This window comes from Mytilus galloprovincialis, unplaced genomic scaffold, assembly GCF_965363235.1.
Source record: "Mytilus galloprovincialis unplaced genomic scaffold, xbMytGall1.hap1.1 HAP1_SCAFFOLD_349, whole genome shotgun sequence".
NCBI classification, from domain to species: Eukaryota; Metazoa; Mollusca; class Bivalvia; order Mytilida; family Mytilidae; genus Mytilus; species Mytilus galloprovincialis.
In genome coordinates this window covers 1-21,494 of record NW_027468253.1, presented here as the reverse complement: position 1 = coordinate 21,494, position 21,494 = coordinate 1, and the positions used below count along the sequence as shown (strand labels likewise).

The 21,494-nt window shown below is 31.8% G+C and overlaps 1 long non-coding RNA gene across 3 annotated transcripts; it reads right to left on the bottom strand.

Annotated features, from left to right (window-relative positions):
* Nucleotides 1-126: 126 nt before the first annotated feature.
* On the bottom strand, nucleotides 127-21,488 carry LOC143061507 (uncharacterized). Of its 3 annotated transcripts, none has more exons than XR_012974441.1 (21): nucleotides 21,304-21,488; nucleotides 20,495-20,563; nucleotides 19,109-19,731; nucleotides 18,300-18,368; nucleotides 16,914-17,536; nucleotides 16,105-16,173; nucleotides 14,719-15,341; nucleotides 13,910-13,978; nucleotides 12,524-13,146; nucleotides 11,715-11,783; nucleotides 10,329-10,951; nucleotides 9,520-9,588; nucleotides 8,134-8,756; nucleotides 7,325-7,393; nucleotides 5,939-6,561; nucleotides 5,130-5,198; nucleotides 4,200-4,366; nucleotides 3,391-3,459; nucleotides 2,005-2,627; nucleotides 1,196-1,264; nucleotides 127-432 (listed from the first exon to the last, which is right to left on the bottom strand). It is a non-coding gene; the product is annotated as an uncharacterized LOC143061507 (long non-coding RNA). The 3 variants fall into 3 exon arrangements; XR_012974442.1 differs by lacking the exon at nucleotides 21,304-21,488 and adding an exon at nucleotides 21,075-21,249; XR_012974443.1 differs by lacking the exons at nucleotides 19,109-19,731; nucleotides 20,495-20,563; nucleotides 21,304-21,488 and adding an exon at nucleotides 18,880-19,055.
* Between the last annotated feature and the right edge of the window lie 6 nt (nucleotides 21,489-21,494).

Sequence of the window (21,494 nt, the reverse complement as noted above, 5' to 3'; positions counted from 1 at the left end):
TTTACATATGTGGTTAAATTTTCGGGGTACGAAGTGTGATTCATTTTTCCGTAATTTAGCAAACCCCGAGAATCCTTTTGCGATGTGGCTCCTCATGGTAAAAAATCCCATTTTTAACACAATAAGTTCTTTGAAATTTTAATACTTTGAACACATTTAATAGCTCCATGGTTTTTACACATTTATTCTGTGTTCCCCTACTTTCTAAATTAACACTAATGGTTCAGCTCAGTCATTTGTTTATCATAGAAATGTGTCAAATATCACTACACAGAGATTTTTTGTTTACACGTGACTTTTGTGTTCCTCATTTCAAGGCGCATTAGGGGTATTGTCCCATATTGAAATCCATAGTTCTGATTTTTCCAAATATTTTTAGGTGATCTTCATCGGTATGACATTCTGAATAAATCTGTGTATTTTTGTCCATTTCTGAAAAAAAATAAAGTCGTTTCAGCACTATATGGCAATGACACTTTTATCGCTATATTCATTTATTCTTAATACAACGTGTATGTATAATTAATTTCTTCCAGTATACCTTTACTAGTCAAAACAAGGACAAAACTTCTGATGATAACCTTAAATTACAATATACAGACCCTGTTAAAGCATTCCATAACATTTTCCTGTGTCTTAAAGTGCATTTTGACAGAGAAATTATGCAAAAATGTAGATTTCATAAAAAAAAACCCACCAAAATAACTATTCTTACTAGTAGACATCTGGTATATAATACTATGAAAACCCCTCAAAACTACTGGGAAAGTCATTCTTATTATGTAATTAGAGTGCAATGAAGTGCAAATTTTCAAAACTTGTCCATTCACATAATTCTATTTAAGAAAAAAAGGCTTTTTACATGTATTTTAGTGAAAACCCTTTCTCAGTGAGAAATCCACATGAGGTATTATAGGAAACATTGTGACATCACACGTATTATGGCGTCATTAAATAACGACAGATCAAAATAGTGCTAAATAGAGTTTGCAGTGTTACATGAGAATCAGTTGCCGCAAGATTTAACTCGAAATGTTGAGTCGAAAAGATCAGTAACCAAGCCTTTTCATTTAATAGCAAGACCATAGCAACAGTTTTCATATAAGCATATTTATAACATACCGACTGTAATTTCATTTGCACAAATACCATAAATAAATAATTTAGAGCTTACCTAATAAATCAAAATGCTTACCAGTTATTCAGGACTTTTTAAAACCTTTAGTTTGCCATCTCATGTTTAATAGTAATGATATGTCTGGAACTGAAATAAGACAAAAATTTTACTCAGGCTGTGTTATCATTTAATTTAAGTACATAAGTATTATCGAGAGAGAAAAATCTAATACTTGAAAGTTTCATCACAAAGAAAGAAAAATGCCTCTCCCTTGTGGCTTAGCCACCTTCATTTAAACTGTTTATATTAGAAGCAATGGGTAGTATCTAACTAGCTTAATACATGTAGTTGAATAGCAATATTGTTTTCAAGAGGATTGGCCCTCCCCCTTTTTCACTGAGAAATGACAATATCTTGTGTTTGCTCGTGTGCATTAACAATAGTAATACATGATTTTCTTAATACATGTACAAGGTTTTTTTTCTGTTTATTTGCATATGATATCTACTGACCAGGGTCAAATCATTGTATAAAAGCATGTGATGATGTATCTCACTTTACTCGTGTGAAGTGTGTTATCTCCCTTGATTATCAGCTATTCCTGCAGACCAGAGTGATAATTACATAACAAAGACTATATTGTGTCATGTTTACTTACAATTAATTCATATTACATGTAAGTTTTCCTGCCTTTTTCAATTGAATAAACAATTCCTTTCGGATCTCTCGGGGTAAACAAAGTTATGATTGTGCCTAAAAAAAGTGTTCAGCCCCGTGCCAGTAACGATTTTAAAAGCGAAAAATTCATTGAATTTTTGCTGTTCTTTATCAATAATATTTATCTTTAATCATTTATGATAACTAGGTATAAATAAAAAACTACTAACCATCATTTTCACAATTTTCTGTGGTGTACAAGGTGAAATTATCTTAAGATATCTCTGGATCTTGTCTTAGAAGATGGGGCAATATGCGCAATTGTTTCTCCATAGGCCGTAATGGTAACGTTTTCTTCTGTTGCTCAGCCCATATCGTAAACTTGTATATGTATGATGGCTTGTTTCGAAGCTGAGACATTTTTACATATGTGGTTAAATTTTCGGGGTACGAAGTGTGATTCATTTTTCCGTAATTTAGCAAACCCCGAGAATCCTTTTGCGATGTGGCTCCTCATGGTAAAAAATCCCATTTTTAACACAATAAGTTCTTTGAAATTTTAATACTTTGAACACATTTAATAGCTCCATGGTTTTTACACATTTATTCTGTGTTCCCCTACTTTCTAAATTAACACTAATGGTTCAGCTCAGTCATTTGTTTATCATAGAAATGTGTCAAATATCACTACACAGAGATTTTTTGTTTACACGTGACTTTTGTGTTCCTCATTTCAAGGCGCATTAGGGGTATTGTCCCATATTGAAATCCATAGTTCTGATTTTTCCAAATATTTTTAGGTGATCTTCATCGGTATGACATTCTGAATAAATCTGTGTATTTTTGTCCATTTCTGAAAAAAAATAAAGTCGTTTCAGCACTATATGGCAATGACACTTTTATCGCTATATTCATTTATTCTTAATACAACGTGTATGTATAATTAATTTCTTCCAGTATACCTTTACTAGTCAAAACAAGGACAAAACTTCTGATGATAACCTTAAATTACAATATACAGACCCTGTTAAAGCATTCCATAACATTTTCCTGTGTCTTAAAGTGCATTTTGACAGAGAAATTATGCAAAAATGTAGATTTCATAAAAAAAAACCCACCAAAATAACTATTCTTACTAGTAGACATCTGGTATATAATACTATGAAAACCCCTCAAAACTACTGGGAAAGTCATTCTTATTATGTAATTAGAGTGCAATGAAGTGCAAATTTTCAAAACTTGTCCATTCACATAATTCTATTTAAGAAAAAAAGGCTTTTTACATGTATTTTAGTGAAAACCCTTTCTCAGTGAGAAATCCACATGAGGTATTATAGGAAACATTGTGACATCACACGTATTATGGCGTCATTAAATAACGACAGATCAAAATAGTGCTAAATAGAGTTTGCAGTGTTACATGAGAATCAGTTGCCGCAAGATTTAACTCGAAATGTTGAGTCGAAAAGATCAGTAACCAAGCCTTTTCATTTAATAGCAAGACCATAGCAACAGTTTTCATATAAGCATATTTATAACATACCGACTGTAATTTCATTTGCACAAATACCATAAATAAATAATTTAGAGCTTACCTAATAAATCAAAATGCTTACCAGTTATTCAGGACTTTTTAAAACCTTTAGTTTGCCATCTCATGTTTAATAGTAATGATATGTCTGGAACTGAAATAAGACAAAAATTTTACTCAGGCTGTGTTATCATTTAATTTAAGTACATAAGTATTATCGAGAGAGAAAAATCTAATACTTGAAAGTTTCATCACAAAGAAAGAAAAATGCCTCTCCCTTGTGGCTTAGCCACCTTCATTTAAACTGTTTATATTAGAAGCAATGGGTAGTATCTAACTAGCTTAATACATGTAGTTGAATAGCAATATTGTTTTCAAGAGGATTGGCCCTCCCCCTTTTTCACTGAGAAATGACAATATCTTGTGTTTGCTCGTGTGCATTAACAATAGTAATACATGATTTTCTTAATACATGTACAAGGTTTTTTTTCTGTTTATTTGCATATGATATCTACTGACCAGGGTCAAATCATTGTATAAAAGCATGTGATGATGTATCTCACTTTACTCGTGTGAAGTGTGTTATCTCCCTTGATTATCAGCTATTCCTGCAGACCAGAGTGATAATTACATAACAAAGACTATATTGTGTCATGTTTACTTACAATTAATTCATATTACATGTAAGTTTTCCTGCCTTTTTCAATTGAATAAACAATTCCTTTCGGATCTCTCGGGGTAAACAAAGTTATGATTGTGCCTAAAAAAAGTGTTCAGCCCCGTGCCAGTAACGATTTTAAAAGCGAAAAATTCATTGAATTTTTGCTGTTCTTTATCAATAATATTTATCTTTAATCATTTATGATAACTAGGTATAAATAAAAAACTACTAACCATCATTTTCACAATTTTCTGTGGTGTACAAGGTGAAATTATCTTAAGATATCTCTGGATCTTGTCTTAGAAGATATTGAAATCCATAGTTCTGATTTTTCCAAATATTTTTAGGTGATCTTCATCGGTATGACATTCTGAATAAATCTGTGTATTTTTGTCCATTTCTGAAAAAAAATAAAGTCGTTTCAGCACTATATGGCAATGACACTTTTATCGCTATATTCATTTATTCTTAATACAACGTGTATGTATAATTAATTTCTTCCAGTATACCTTTACTAGTCAAAACAAGGACAAAACTTCTGATGATAACCTTAAATTACAATATACAGACCCTGTTAAAGCATTCCATAACATTTTCCTGTGTCTTAAAGTGCATTTTGACAGAGAAATTATGCAAAAATGTAGATTTCATAAAAAAAAACCCACCAAAATAACTATTCTTACTAGTAGACATCTGGTATATAATACTATGAAAACCCCTCAAAACTACTGGGAAAGTCATTCTTATTATGTAATTAGAGTGCAATGAAGTGCAAATTTTCAAAACTTGTCCATTCACATAATTCTATTTAAGAAAAAAAGGCTTTTTACATGTATTTTAGTGAAAACCCTTTCTCAGTGAGAAATCCACATGAGGTATTATAGGAAACATTGTGACATCACACGTATTATGGCGTCATTAAATAACGACAGATCAAAATAGTGCTAAATAGAGTTTGCAGTGTTACATGAGAATCAGTTGCCGCAAGATTTAACTCGAAATGTTGAGTCGAAAAGATCAGTAACCAAGCCTTTTCATTTAATAGCAAGACCATAGCAACAGTTTTCATATAAGCATATTTATAACATACCGACTGTAATTTCATTTGCACAAATACCATAAATAAATAATTTAGAGCTTACCTAATAAATCAAAATGCTTACCAGTTATTCAGGACTTTTTAAAACCTTTAGTTTGCCATCTCATGTTTAATAGTAATGATATGTCTGGAACTGAAATAAGACAAAAATTTTACTCAGGCTGTGTTATCATTTAATTTAAGTACATAAGTATTATCGAGAGAGAAAAATCTAATACTTGAAAGTTTCATCACAAAGAAAGAAAAATGCCTCTCCCTTGTGGCTTAGCCACCTTCATTTAAACTGTTTATATTAGAAGCAATGGGTAGTATCTAACTAGCTTAATACATGTAGTTGAATAGCAATATTGTTTTCAAGAGGATTGGCCCTCCCCCTTTTTCACTGAGAAATGACAATATCTTGTGTTTGCTCGTGTGCATTAACAATAGTAATACATGATTTTCTTAATACATGTACAAGGTTTTTTTTCTGTTTATTTGCATATGATATCTACTGACCAGGGTCAAATCATTGTATAAAAGCATGTGATGATGTATCTCACTTTACTCGTGTGAAGTGTGTTATCTCCCTTGATTATCAGCTATTCCTGCAGACCAGAGTGATAATTACATAACAAAGACTATATTGTGTCATGTTTACTTACAATTAATTCATATTACATGTAAGTTTTCCTGCCTTTTTCAATTGAATAAACAATTCCTTTCGGATCTCTCGGGGTAAACAAAGTTATGATTGTGCCTAAAAAAAGTGTTCAGCCCCGTGCCAGTAACGATTTTAAAAGCGAAAAATTCATTGAATTTTTGCTGTTCTTTATCAATAATATTTATCTTTAATCATTTATGATAACTAGGTATAAATAAAAAACTACTAACCATCATTTTCACAATTTTCTGTGGTGTACAAGGTGAAATTATCTTAAGATATCTCTGGATCTTGTCTTAGAAGATGGGGCAATATGCGCAATTGTTTCTCCATAGGCCGTAATGGTAACGTTTTCTTCTGTTGCTCAGCCCATATCGTAAACTTGTATATGTATGATGGCTTGTTTCGAAGCTGAGACATTTTTACATATGTGGTTAAATTTTCGGGGTACGAAGTGTGATTCATTTTTCCGTAATTTAGCAAACCCCGAGAATCCTTTTGCGATGTGGCTCCTCATGGTAAAAAATCCCATTTTTAACACAATAAGTTCTTTGAAATTTTAATACTTTGAACACATTTAATAGCTCCATGGTTTTTACACATTTATTCTGTGTTCCCCTACTTTCTAAATTAACACTAATGGTTCAGCTCAGTCATTTGTTTATCATAGAAATGTGTCAAATATCACTACACAGAGATTTTTTGTTTACACGTGACTTTTGTGTTCCTCATTTCAAGGCGCATTAGGGGTATTGTCCCATATTGAAATCCATAGTTCTGATTTTTCCAAATATTTTTAGGTGATCTTCATCGGTATGACATTCTGAATAAATCTGTGTATTTTTGTCCATTTCTGAAAAAAAATAAAGTCGTTTCAGCACTATATGGCAATGACACTTTTATCGCTATATTCATTTATTCTTAATACAACGTGTATGTATAATTAATTTCTTCCAGTATACCTTTACTAGTCAAAACAAGGACAAAACTTCTGATGATAACCTTAAATTACAATATACAGACCCTGTTAAAGCATTCCATAACATTTTCCTGTGTCTTAAAGTGCATTTTGACAGAGAAATTATGCAAAAATGTAGATTTCATAAAAAAAAACCCACCAAAATAACTATTCTTACTAGTAGACATCTGGTATATAATACTATGAAAACCCCTCAAAACTACTGGGAAAGTCATTCTTATTATGTAATTAGAGTGCAATGAAGTGCAAATTTTCAAAACTTGTCCATTCACATAATTCTATTTAAGAAAAAAAGGCTTTTTACATGTATTTTAGTGAAAACCCTTTCTCAGTGAGAAATCCACATGAGGTATTATAGGAAACATTGTGACATCACACGTATTATGGCGTCATTAAATAACGACAGATCAAAATAGTGCTAAATAGAGTTTGCAGTGTTACATGAGAATCAGTTGCCGCAAGATTTAACTCGAAATGTTGAGTCGAAAAGATCAGTAACCAAGCCTTTTCATTTAATAGCAAGACCATAGCAACAGTTTTCATATAAGCATATTTATAACATACCGACTGTAATTTCATTTGCACAAATACCATAAATAAATAATTTAGAGCTTACCTAATAAATCAAAATGCTTACCAGTTATTCAGGACTTTTTAAAACCTTTAGTTTGCCATCTCATGTTTAATAGTAATGATATGTCTGGAACTGAAATAAGACAAAAATTTTACTCAGGCTGTGTTATCATTTAATTTAAGTACATAAGTATTATCGAGAGAGAAAAATCTAATACTTGAAAGTTTCATCACAAAGAAAGAAAAATGCCTCTCCCTTGTGGCTTAGCCACCTTCATTTAAACTGTTTATATTAGAAGCAATGGGTAGTATCTAACTAGCTTAATACATGTAGTTGAATAGCAATATTGTTTTCAAGAGGATTGGCCCTCCCCCTTTTTCACTGAGAAATGACAATATCTTGTGTTTGCTCGTGTGCATTAACAATAGTAATACATGATTTTCTTAATACATGTACAAGGTTTTTTTTCTGTTTATTTGCATATGATATCTACTGACCAGGGTCAAATCATTGTATAAAAGCATGTGATGATGTATCTCACTTTACTCGTGTGAAGTGTGTTATCTCCCTTGATTATCAGCTATTCCTGCAGACCAGAGTGATAATTACATAACAAAGACTATATTGTGTCATGTTTACTTACAATTAATTCATATTACATGTAAGTTTTCCTGCCTTTTTCAATTGAATAAACAATTCCTTTCGGATCTCTCGGGGTAAACAAAGTTATGATTGTGCCTAAAAAAAGTGTTCAGCCCCGTGCCAGTAACGATTTTAAAAGCGAAAAATTCATTGAATTTTTGCTGTTCTTTATCAATAATATTTATCTTTAATCATTTATGATAACTAGGTATAAATAAAAAACTACTAACCATCATTTTCACAATTTTCTGTGGTGTACAAGGTGAAATTATCTTAAGATATCTCTGGATCTTGTCTTAGAAGATGGGGCAATATGCGCAATTGTTTCTCCATAGGCCGTAATGGTAACGTTTTCTTCTGTTGCTCAGCCCATATCGTAAACTTGTATATGTATGATGGCTTGTTTCGAAGCTGAGACATTTTTACATATGTGGTTAAATTTTCGGGGTACGAAGTGTGATTCATTTTTCCGTAATTTAGCAAACCCCGAGAATCCTTTTGCGATGTGGCTCCTCATGGTAAAAAATCCCATTTTTAACACAATAAGTTCTTTGAAATTTTAATACTTTGAACACATTTAATAGCTCCATGGTTTTTACACATTTATTCTGTGTTCCCCTACTTTCTAAATTAACACTAATGGTTCAGCTCAGTCATTTGTTTATCATAGAAATGTGTCAAATATCACTACACAGAGATTTTTTGTTTACACGTGACTTTTGTGTTCCTCATTTCAAGGCGCATTAGGGGTATTGTCCCATATTGAAATCCATAGTTCTGATTTTTCCAAATATTTTTAGGTGATCTTCATCGGTATGACATTCTGAATAAATCTGTGTATTTTTGTCCATTTCTGAAAAAAAATAAAGTCGTTTCAGCACTATATGGCAATGACACTTTTATCGCTATATTCATTTATTCTTAATACAACGTGTATGTATAATTAATTTCTTCCAGTATACCTTTACTAGTCAAAACAAGGACAAAACTTCTGATGATAACCTTAAATTACAATATACAGACCCTGTTAAAGCATTCCATAACATTTTCCTGTGTCTTAAAGTGCATTTTGACAGAGAAATTATGCAAAAATGTAGATTTCATAAAAAAAAACCCACCAAAATAACTATTCTTACTAGTAGACATCTGGTATATAATACTATGAAAACCCCTCAAAACTACTGGGAAAGTCATTCTTATTATGTAATTAGAGTGCAATGAAGTGCAAATTTTCAAAACTTGTCCATTCACATAATTCTATTTAAGAAAAAAAGGCTTTTTACATGTATTTTAGTGAAAACCCTTTCTCAGTGAGAAATCCACATGAGGTATTATAGGAAACATTGTGACATCACACGTATTATGGCGTCATTAAATAACGACAGATCAAAATAGTGCTAAATAGAGTTTGCAGTGTTACATGAGAATCAGTTGCCGCAAGATTTAACTCGAAATGTTGAGTCGAAAAGATCAGTAACCAAGCCTTTTCATTTAATAGCAAGACCATAGCAACAGTTTTCATATAAGCATATTTATAACATACCGACTGTAATTTCATTTGCACAAATACCATAAATAAATAATTTAGAGCTTACCTAATAAATCAAAATGCTTACCAGTTATTCAGGACTTTTTAAAACCTTTAGTTTGCCATCTCATGTTTAATAGTAATGATATGTCTGGAACTGAAATAAGACAAAAATTTTACTCAGGCTGTGTTATCATTTAATTTAAGTACATAAGTATTATCGAGAGAGAAAAATCTAATACTTGAAAGTTTCATCACAAAGAAAGAAAAATGCCTCTCCCTTGTGGCTTAGCCACCTTCATTTAAACTGTTTATATTAGAAGCAATGGGTAGTATCTAACTAGCTTAATACATGTAGTTGAATAGCAATATTGTTTTCAAGAGGATTGGCCCTCCCCCTTTTTCACTGAGAAATGACAATATCTTGTGTTTGCTCGTGTGCATTAACAATAGTAATACATGATTTTCTTAATACATGTACAAGGTTTTTTTTCTGTTTATTTGCATATGATATCTACTGACCAGGGTCAAATCATTGTATAAAAGCATGTGATGATGTATCTCACTTTACTCGTGTGAAGTGTGTTATCTCCCTTGATTATCAGCTATTCCTGCAGACCAGAGTGATAATTACATAACAAAGACTATATTGTGTCATGTTTACTTACAATTAATTCATATTACATGTAAGTTTTCCTGCCTTTTTCAATTGAATAAACAATTCCTTTCGGATCTCTCGGGGTAAACAAAGTTATGATTGTGCCTAAAAAAAGTGTTCAGCCCCGTGCCAGTAACGATTTTAAAAGCGAAAAATTCATTGAATTTTTGCTGTTCTTTATCAATAATATTTATCTTTAATCATTTATGATAACTAGGTATAAATAAAAAACTACTAACCATCATTTTCACAATTTTCTGTGGTGTACAAGGTGAAATTATCTTAAGATATCTCTGGATCTTGTCTTAGAAGATGGGGCAATATGCGCAATTGTTTCTCCATAGGCCGTAATGGTAACGTTTTCTTCTGTTGCTCAGCCCATATCGTAAACTTGTATATGTATGATGGCTTGTTTCGAAGCTGAGACATTTTTACATATGTGGTTAAATTTTCGGGGTACGAAGTGTGATTCATTTTTCCGTAATTTAGCAAACCCCGAGAATCCTTTTGCGATGTGGCTCCTCATGGTAAAAAATCCCATTTTTAACACAATAAGTTCTTTGAAATTTTAATACTTTGAACACATTTAATAGCTCCATGGTTTTTACACATTTATTCTGTGTTCCCCTACTTTCTAAATTAACACTAATGGTTCAGCTCAGTCATTTGTTTATCATAGAAATGTGTCAAATATCACTACACAGAGATTTTTTGTTTACACGTGACTTTTGTGTTCCTCATTTCAAGGCGCATTAGGGGTATTGTCCCATATTGAAATCCATAGTTCTGATTTTTCCAAATATTTTTAGGTGATCTTCATCGGTATGACATTCTGAATAAATCTGTGTATTTTTGTCCATTTCTGAAAAAAAATAAAGTCGTTTCAGCACTATATGGCAATGACACTTTTATCGCTATATTCATTTATTCTTAATACAACGTGTATGTATAATTAATTTCTTCCAGTATACCTTTACTAGTCAAAACAAGGACAAAACTTCTGATGATAACCTTAAATTACAATATACAGACCCTGTTAAAGCATTCCATAACATTTTCCTGTGTCTTAAAGTGCATTTTGACAGAGAAATTATGCAAAAATGTAGATTTCATAAAAAAAAACCCACCAAAATAACTATTCTTACTAGTAGACATCTGGTATATAATACTATGAAAACCCCTCAAAACTACTGGGAAAGTCATTCTTATTATGTAATTAGAGTGCAATGAAGTGCAAATTTTCAAAACTTGTCCATTCACATAATTCTATTTAAGAAAAAAAGGCTTTTTACATGTATTTTAGTGAAAACCCTTTCTCAGTGAGAAATCCACATGAGGTATTATAGGAAACATTGTGACATCACACGTATTATGGCGTCATTAAATAACGACAGATCAAAATAGTGCTAAATAGAGTTTGCAGTGTTACATGAGAATCAGTTGCCGCAAGATTTAACTCGAAATGTTGAGTCGAAAAGATCAGTAACCAAGCCTTTTCATTTAATAGCAAGACCATAGCAACAGTTTTCATATAAGCATATTTATAACATACCGACTGTAATTTCATTTGCACAAATACCATAAATAAATAATTTAGAGCTTACCTAATAAATCAAAATGCTTACCAGTTATTCAGGACTTTTTAAAACCTTTAGTTTGCCATCTCATGTTTAATAGTAATGATATGTCTGGAACTGAAATAAGACAAAAATTTTACTCAGGCTGTGTTATCATTTAATTTAAGTACATAAGTATTATCGAGAGAGAAAAATCTAATACTTGAAAGTTTCATCACAAAGAAAGAAAAATGCCTCTCCCTTGTGGCTTAGCCACCTTCATTTAAACTGTTTATATTAGAAGCAATGGGTAGTATCTAACTAGCTTAATACATGTAGTTGAATAGCAATATTGTTTTCAAGAGGATTGGCCCTCCCCCTTTTTCACTGAGAAATGACAATATCTTGTGTTTGCTCGTGTGCATTAACAATAGTAATACATGATTTTCTTAATACATGTACAAGGTTTTTTTTCTGTTTATTTGCATATGATATCTACTGACCAGGGTCAAATCATTGTATAAAAGCATGTGATGATGTATCTCACTTTACTCGTGTGAAGTGTGTTATCTCCCTTGATTATCAGCTATTCCTGCAGACCAGAGTGATAATTACATAACAAAGACTATATTGTGTCATGTTTACTTACAATTAATTCATATTACATGTAAGTTTTCCTGCCTTTTTCAATTGAATAAACAATTCCTTTCGGATCTCTCGGGGTAAACAAAGTTATGATTGTGCCTAAAAAAAGTGTTCAGCCCCGTGCCAGTAACGATTTTAAAAGCGAAAAATTCATTGAATTTTTGCTGTTCTTTATCAATAATATTTATCTTTAATCATTTATGATAACTAGGTATAAATAAAAAACTACTAACCATCATTTTCACAATTTTCTGTGGTGTACAAGGTGAAATTATCTTAAGATATCTCTGGATCTTGTCTTAGAAGATGGGGCAATATGCGCAATTGTTTCTCCATAGGCCGTAATGGTAACGTTTTCTTCTGTTGCTCAGCCCATATCGTAAACTTGTATATGTATGATGGCTTGTTTCGAAGCTGAGACATTTTTACATATGTGGTTAAATTTTCGGGGTACGAAGTGTGATTCATTTTTCCGTAATTTAGCAAACCCCGAGAATCCTTTTGCGATGTGGCTCCTCATGGTAAAAAATCCCATTTTTAACACAATAAGTTCTTTGAAATTTTAATACTTTGAACACATTTAATAGCTCCATGGTTTTTACACATTTATTCTGTGTTCCCCTACTTTCTAAATTAACACTAATGGTTCAGCTCAGTCATTTGTTTATCATAGAAATGTGTCAAATATCACTACACAGAGATTTTTTGTTTACACGTGACTTTTGTGTTCCTCATTTCAAGGCGCATTAGGGGTATTGTCCCATATTGAAATCCATAGTTCTGATTTTTCCAAATATTTTTAGGTGATCTTCATCGGTATGACATTCTGAATAAATCTGTGTATTTTTGTCCATTTCTGAAAAAAAATAAAGTCGTTTCAGCACTATATGGCAATGACACTTTTATCGCTATATTCATTTATTCTTAATACAACGTGTATGTATAATTAATTTCTTCCAGTATACCTTTACTAGTCAAAACAAGGACAAAACTTCTGATGATAACCTTAAATTACAATATACAGACCCTGTTAAAGCATTCCATAACATTTTCCTGTGTCTTAAAGTGCATTTTGACAGAGAAATTATGCAAAAATGTAGATTTCATAAAAAAAAACCCACCAAAATAACTATTCTTACTAGTAGACATCTGGTATATAATACTATGAAAACCCCTCAAAACTACTGGGAAAGTCATTCTTATTATGTAATTAGAGTGCAATGAAGTGCAAATTTTCAAAACTTGTCCATTCACATAATTCTATTTAAGAAAAAAAGGCTTTTTACATGTATTTTAGTGAAAACCCTTTCTCAGTGAGAAATCCACATGAGGTATTATAGGAAACATTGTGACATCACACGTATTATGGCGTCATTAAATAACGACAGATCAAAATAGTGCTAAATAGAGTTTGCAGTGTTACATGAGAATCAGTTGCCGCAAGATTTAACTCGAAATGTTGAGTCGAAAAGATCAGTAACCAAGCCTTTTCATTTAATAGCAAGACCATAGCAACAGTTTTCATATAAGCATATTTATAACATACCGACTGTAATTTCATTTGCACAAATACCATAAATAAATAATTTAGAGCTTACCTAATAAATCAAAATGCTTACCAGTTATTCAGGACTTTTTAAAACCTTTAGTTTGCCATCTCATGTTTAATAGTAATGATATGTCTGGAACTGAAATAAGACAAAAATTTTACTCAGGCTGTGTTATCATTTAATTTAAGTACATAAGTATTATCGAGAGAGAAAAATCTAATACTTGAAAGTTTCATCACAAAGAAAGAAAAATGCCTCTCCCTTGTGGCTTAGCCACCTTCATTTAAACTGTTTATATTAGAAGCAATGGGTAGTATCTAACTAGCTTAATACATGTAGTTGAATAGCAATATTGTTTTCAAGAGGATTGGCCCTCCCCCTTTTTCACTGAGAAATGACAATATCTTGTGTTTGCTCGTGTGCATTAACAATAGTAATACATGATTTTCTTAATACATGTACAAGGTTTTTTTTCTGTTTATTTGCATATGATATCTACTGACCAGGGTCAAATCATTGTATAAAAGCATGTGATGATGTATCTCACTTTACTCGTGTGAAGTGTGTTATCTCCCTTGATTATCAGCTATTCCTGCAGACCAGAGTGATAATTACATAACAAAGACTATATTGTGTCATGTTTACTTACAATTAATTCATATTACATGTAAGTTTTCCTGCCTTTTTCAATTGAATAAACAATTCCTTTCGGATCTCTCGGGGTAAACAAAGTTATGATTGTGCCTAAAAAAAGTGTTCAGCCCCGTGCCAGTAACGATTTTAAAAGCGAAAAATTCATTGAATTTTTGCTGTTCTTTATCAATAATATTTATCTTTAATCATTTATGATAACTAGGTATAAATAAAAAACTACTAACCATCATTTTCACAATTTTCTGTGGTGTACAAGGTGAAATTATCTTAAGATATCTCTGGATCTTGTCTTAGAAGATGGGGCAATATGCGCAATTGTTTCTCCATAGGCCGTAATGGTAACGTTTTCTTCTGTTGCTCAGCCCATATCGTAAACTTGTATATGTATGATGGCTTGTTTCGAAGCTGAGACATTTTTACATATGTGGTTAAATTTTCGGGGTACGAAGTGTGATTCATTTTTCCGTAATTTAGCAAACCCCGAGAATCCTTTTGCGATGTGGCTCCTCATGGTAAAAAATCCCATTTTTAACACAATAAGTTCTTTGAAATTTTAATACTTTGAACACATTTAATAGCTCCATGGTTTTTACACATTTATTCTGTGTTCCCCTACTTTCTAAATTAACACTAATGGTTCAGCTCAGTCATTTGTTTATCATAGAAATGTGTCAAATATCACTACACAGAGATTTTTTGTTTACACGTGACTTTTGTGTTCCTCATTTCAAGGCGCATTAGGGGTATTGTCCCATATTGAAATCCATAGTTCTGATTTTTCCAAATATTTTTAGGTGATCTTCATCGGTATGACATTCTGAATAAATCTGTGTATTTTTGTCCATTTCTGAAAAAAAATAAAGTCGTTTCAGCACTATATGGCAATGACACTTTTATCGCTATATTCATTTATTCTTAATACAACGTGTATGTATAATTAATTTCTTCCAGTATACCTTTACTAGTCAAAACAAGGACAAAACTTCTGATGATAACCTTAAATTACAATATACAGACCCTGTTAAAGCATTCCATAACATTTTCCTGTGTCTTAAAGTGCATTTTGACAGAGAAATTATGCAAAAATGTAGATTTCATAAAAAAAAACCCACCAAAATAACTATTCTTACTAGTAGACATCTGGTATATAATACTATGAAAACCCCTCAAAACTACTGGGAAAGTCATTCTTATTATGTAATTAGAGTGCAATGAAGTGCAAATTTTCAAAACTTGTCCATTCACATAATTCTATTTAAGAAAAAAAGGCTTTTTACATGTATTTTAGTGAAAACCCTTTCTCAGTGAGAAATCCACATGAGGTATTATAGGAAACATTGTGACATCACACGTATTATGGCGTCATTAAATAACGACAGATCAAAATAGTGCTAAATAGAGTTTGCAGTGTTACATGAGAATCAGTTGCCGCAAGATTTAACTCGAAATGTTGAGTCGAAAAGATCAGTAACCAAGCCTTTTCATTTAATAGCAAGACCATAGCAACAGTTTTCATATAAGCATATTTATAACATACCGACTGTAATTTCATTTGCACAAATACCATAAATAAATAATTTAGAGCTTACCTAATAAATCAAAATGCTTACCAGTTATTCAGGACTTTTTAAAACCTTTAGTTTGCCATCTCATGTTTAATAGTAATGATATGTCTGGAACTGAAATAAGACAAAAATTTTACTCAGGCTGTGTTATCATTTAATTTAAGTACATAAGTATTATCGAGAGAGAAAAATCTAATACTTGAAAGTTTCATCACAAAGAAAGAAAAATGCCTCTCCCTTGTGGCTTAGCCACCTTCATTTAAACTGTTTATATTAGAAGCAATGGGTAGTATCTAACTAGCTTAATACATGTAGTTGAATAGCAATATTGTTTTCAAGAGGATTGGCCCTCCCCCTTTTTCACTGAGAAATGACAATATCTTGTGTTTGCTCGTGTGCATTAACAATAGTAATACATGATTTTCTTAATACATGTACAAGGTTTTTTTTCTGTTTATTTGCATATGATATCTACTGACCAGGGTCAAATCATTGTATAAAAGCATGTGATGATGTATCTCACTTTACTCGTGTGAAGTGTGTTATCTCCCTTGATTATCAGCTATTCCTGCAGACCAGAGTGATAATTACATAACAAAGACTATATTGTGTCATGTTTACTTACAATTAATTCATATTACATGTAAGTTTTCCTGCCTTTTTCAATTGAATAAACAATTCCTTTCGGATCTCTCGGGGTAAACAAAGTTATGATTGTGCCTAAAAAAAGTGTTCAGCCCCGTGCCAGTAACGATTTTAAAAGCGAAAAATTCATTGAATTTTTGCTGTTCTTTATCAATAATATTTATCTTTAATCATTTATGATAACTAGGTATAAATAAAAAACTACTAACCATCATTTTCACAATTTTCTGTGGTGTACAAGGTGAAATTATCTTAAGATATCTCTGGATCTTGTCTTAGAAGATGGGGCAATATGCGCAATTGTTTCTCCATAGGCCGTAATGGTAACGTTTTCTTCTGTTGCTCAGCCCATATCGTAAACTTGTATATGTATGATGGCTTGTTTCGAAGCTGAGACATTTTTACATATGTGGTTAAATTTTCGGGGTACGAAGTGTGATTCATTTTTCCGTAATTTAGCAAACCCCGAGAATCCTTTTGCGATGTGGCTCCTCATGGTAAAAAATCCCATTTTTAACACAATAAGTTCTTTGAAATTTTAATACTTTGAACACATTTAATAGCTCCATGGTTTTTACACATTTATTCTGTGTTCCCCTACTTTCTAAATTAACACTAATGGTTCAGCTCAGTCATTTGTTTATCATAGAAATGTGTCAAATATCACTACACAGAGATTTTTTGTTTACACGTGACTTTTGTGTTCCTCATTTCAAGGCGCATTAGGGGTATTGTCCCATATTGAAATCCATAGTTCTGATTTTTCCAAATATTTTTAGGTGATCTTCATCGGTATGACATTCTGAATAAATCTGTGTATTTTTGTCCATTTCTGAAAAAAAATAAAGTCGTTTCAGCACTATATGGCAATGACACTTTTATCGCTATATTCATTTATTCTTAATACAACGTGTATGTATAATTAATTTCTTCCAGTATACCTTTACTAGTCAAAACAAGGACAAAACTTCTGATGATAACCTTAAATTACAATATACAGACCCTGTTAAAGCATTCCATAACATTTTCCTGTGTCTTAAAGTGCATTTTGACAGAGAAATTATGCAAAAATGTAGATTTCATAAAAAAAAACCCACCAAAATAACTATTCTTACTAGTAGACATCTGGTATATAATACTATGAAAACCCCTCAAAACTACTGGGAAAGTCATTCTTATTATGTAATTAGAGTGCAATGAAGTGCAAATTTTCAAAACTTGTCCATTCACATAATTCTATTTAAGAAAAAAAGGCTTTTTACATGTATTTTAGTGAAAACCCTTTCTCAGTGAGAAATCCACATGAGGTATTATAGGAAACATTGTGACATCACACGTATTATGGCGTCATTAAATAACGACAGATCAAAATAGTGCTAAATAGAGTTTGCAGTGTTACATGAGAATCAGTTGCCGCAAGATTTAACTCGAAATGTTGAGTCGAAAAGATCAGTAACCAAGCCTTTTCATTTAATAGCAAGACCATAGCAACAGTTTTCATATAAGCATATTTATAACATACCGACTGTAATTTCATTTGCACAAATACCATAAATAAATAATTTAGAGCTTACCTAATAAATCAAAATGCTTACCAGTTATTCAGGACTTTTTAAAACCTTTAGTTTGCCATCTCATGTTTAATAGTAATGATATGTCTGGAACTGAAATAAGACAAAAATTTTACTCAGGCTGTGTTATCATTTAATTTAAGTACATAAGTATTATCGAGAGAGAAAAATCTAATACTTGAAAGTTTCATCACAAAGAAAGAAAAATGCCTCTCCCTTGTGGCTTAGCCACCTTCATTTAAACTGTTTATATTAGAAGCAATGGGTAGTATCTAACTAGCTTAATACATGTAGTTGAATAGCAATATTGTTTTCAAGAGGATTGGCCCTCCCCCTTTTTCACTGAGAAATGACAATATCTTGTGTTTGCTCGTGTGCATTAACAATAGTAATACATGATTTTCTTAATACATGTACAAGGTTTTTTTTCTGTTTATTTGCATATGATATCTACTGACCAGGGTCAAATCATTGTATAAAAGCATGTGATGATGTATCTCACTTTACTCGTGTGAAGTGTGTTATCTCCCTTGATTATCAGCTATTCCTGCAGACCAGAGTGATAATTACATAACAAAGACTATATTGTGTCATGTTTACTTACAATTAATTCATATTACATGTAAGTTTTCCTGCCTTTTTCAATTGAATAAACAATTCCTTTCGGATCTCTCGGGGTAAACAAAGTTATGATTGTGCCTAAAAAAAGTGTTCAGCCCCGTGCCAGTAACGATTTTAAAAGCGAAAAATTCATTGAATTTTTGCTGTTCTTTATCAATAATATTTATCTTTAATCATTTATGATAACTAGGTATAAATAAAAAACTACTAACCATCATTTTCACAATTTTCTGTGGTGTACAAGGTGAAATTATCTTAAGATATCTCTGGATCTTGTCTTAGAAGATGGGGCAATATGCGCAATTGTTTCTCCATAGGCCGTAATGGTAACGTTTTCTTCTGTTGCTCAGCCCATATCGTAAACTTGTATATGTATGATGGCTTGTTTCGAAGCTGAGACATTTTTACATATGTGGTTAAATTTTCGGGGTACGAAGTGTGATTCATTTTTCCGTAATTTAGCAAACCCCGAGAATCCTTTTGCGATGTGGCTCCTCATGGTAAAAAATCCCATTTTTAACACAATAAGTTCTTTGAAATTTTAATACTTTGAACACATTTAATAGCTCCATGGTTTTTACACATTTATTCTGTGTTCCCCTACTTTCTAAATTAACACTAATGGTTCAGCTCAGTCATTTGTTTATCATAGAAATGTGTCAAATATCACTACACAGAGATTTTTTGTTTACACGTGACTTTTGTGTTCCTCATTTCAAGGCGCATTAGGGGTATTGTCCCATATTGAAATCCATAGTTCTGATTTTTCCAAATATTTTTAGGTGATCTTCATCGGTATGACATTCTGAATAAATCTGTGTATTTTTGTCCATTTCTGAAAAAAAATAAAGTCGTTTCAGCACTATATGGCAATGACACTTTTATCGCTATATTCATTTATTCTTAATACAACGTGTATGTATAATTAATTTCTTCCAGTATACCTTTACTAGTCAAAACAAGGACAAAACTTCTGATGATAACCTTAAATTACAATATACAGACCCTGTTAAAGCATTCCATAACATTTTCCTGTGTCTTAAAGTGCATTTTGACAGAGAAATTATGCAAAAATGTAGATTTCATAAAAAAAAACCCACCAAAATAACTATTCTTACTAGTAGACATCTGGTATATAATACTATGAAAACCCCTCAAAACTACTGGGAAAGTCATTCTTATTATGTAATTAGAGTGCAATGAAGTGCAAATTTTCAAAACTTGTCCATTCACATAATTCTATTTAAGAAAAAAAGGCTTTTTACATGTATTTTAGTGAAAACCCTTTCTCAGTGAGAAATCCACATGAGGTATTATAGGAAACATTGTGACATCACACGTATTATGGCGTCATTAAATAACGACAGATCAAAATAGTGCTAAATAGAGTTTGCAGTGTTACATGAGAATCAGTTGCCGCAAGATTTAACTCGAAATGTTGAGTCGAAAAGATCAGTAACCAAGCCTTTTCATTTAATAGCAAGACCATAGCAACAGTTTTCATATAAGCATATTTATAACATACCGACTGTAATTTCATTTGCACAAATACCATAAATAAATAATTTAGAGCTTACCTAATAAATCAAAATGCTTACCAGTTATTCAGGACTTTTTAAAACCTTTAGTTTGCCATCTCATGTTTAATAGTAATGATATGTCTGGAACTGAAATAAGACAAAAATTTTACTCAGGCTGTGTTATCATTTAATTTAAGTACATAAGTATTATCGAGAGAGAAAAATCTAATACTTGAAAGTTTCATCACAAAGAAAGAAAAATGCCTCTCCCTTGTGGCTTAGCCACCTTCATTTAAACTGTTTATATTAGAAGCAATGGGTAGTATCTAACTAGCTTAATACATGTAGTTGAATAGCAATATTGTTTTCAAGAGGATTGGCCCTCCCCCTTTTTCACTGAGAAATGACAATATCTTGTGTTTGCTCGTGTGCATTAACAATAGTAATACATGATTTTCTTAATACATGTACAAGGTTTTTTTTCTGTTTATTTGCATATGATATCTACTGACCAGGGTCAAATCATTGTATAAAAGCATGTGATGATGTATCTCACTTTACTCGTGTGAAGTGTGTTATCTCCCTTGATTATCAGCTATTCCTGCAGACCAGAGTGATAATTACATAACAAAGACTATATTGTGTCATGTTTACTTACAATTAATTCATATTACATGTAAGTTTTCCTGCCTTTTTCAATTGAATAAACAATTCCTTTCGGATCTCTCGGGGTAAACAAAGTTATGATTGTGCCTAAAAAAAGTGTTCAGCCCCGTGCCAGTAACGATTTTAAAAGCGAAAAATTCATTGAATTTTTGCTGTTCTTTATCAATAATATTTATCTTTAATCATTTATGATAACTAGGTATAAATAAAAAACTACTAACCATCATTTTCACAATTTTCTGTGGTGTACAAGGTGAAATTATCTTAAGATATCTCTGGATCTTGTCTTAGAAGATGGGGCAATATGCGCAATTGTTTCTCCATAGGCCGTAATGGTAACGTTTTCTTCTGTTGCTCAGCCCATATCGTAAACTTGTATATGTATGATGGCTTGTTTCGAAGCTGAGACATT